The 609-nt window shown below is 53.9% G+C and overlaps 1 pseudogene; it reads right to left on the reverse strand.

The window, feature by feature from the left end:
- The window catches only part of LOC104983830, a 4490-nt pseudogene extending 4153 nt beyond the window's left edge, over nucleotides 1–337 (reverse strand).
- Nucleotides 338–609: the final 272 nt, after the last annotated feature.

The following is a 609-nucleotide window of genomic DNA, read 5'->3' on the forward strand; positions in this document are numbered from 1 at the left end:
GCTTGTGTCAGTGGTATTCCCACCTTCTCCCTCAGTTTCTGAAGAGCTCTGTGGCTGAATTGCCTGATATCCAGTAAACTTTACTCCTGGGTTATTTTCTATTTCCCACAATCCTTCATTAAATTCTTTACATTTGTTTGATTTTCCAAACTTCTTTGTATTCCTTGTAAGGGAAGAGCTGTTTGGGACCTAGAAAAGCAGTTTTGTACTTACTGCCTGGAGGCTTCACAGCTCCCTCTGGGAGTTCATCAATCCCGGTGGGTTAGTGCAGGTAGCCCTTCATCTTGGCGAAGACCAGGTCGCCTGCCTTGTACTCATGGGGCTGTGGACCCGCCATCCTGGCCGCTCCCCTTCCTGGTCGTTCTTGGGTGCCAAAAAGATTCCAGGATGCTGCCCCCACAGCAGGCCTTGAACTGGGCAGGTGGGCGGACAAGGGGCCACTCAGATAAGGGGAAGCATCAAGGTGGTGGCTGAGGCGAGGGGTTGGTTAGGGGGGCTCAGCAGGCCCAGCAAATCACCACCCGGCAGCGGGAGAGGGGAGTCCCCAGGCTCTCGGCTCTTGCCCAGGCCGAGGTCCCTGCCACCACCACACTGCCCATAAATTTTAAT

Source organism: Bison bison, unplaced genomic scaffold (assembly GCF_000754665.1).
Source record: "Bison bison bison isolate TAMUID 2011002044 unplaced genomic scaffold, Bison_UMD1.0 scf7180017863424, whole genome shotgun sequence".
NCBI classification, from domain to species: domain Eukaryota; kingdom Metazoa; phylum Chordata; class Mammalia; order Artiodactyla; family Bovidae; genus Bison; species Bison bison.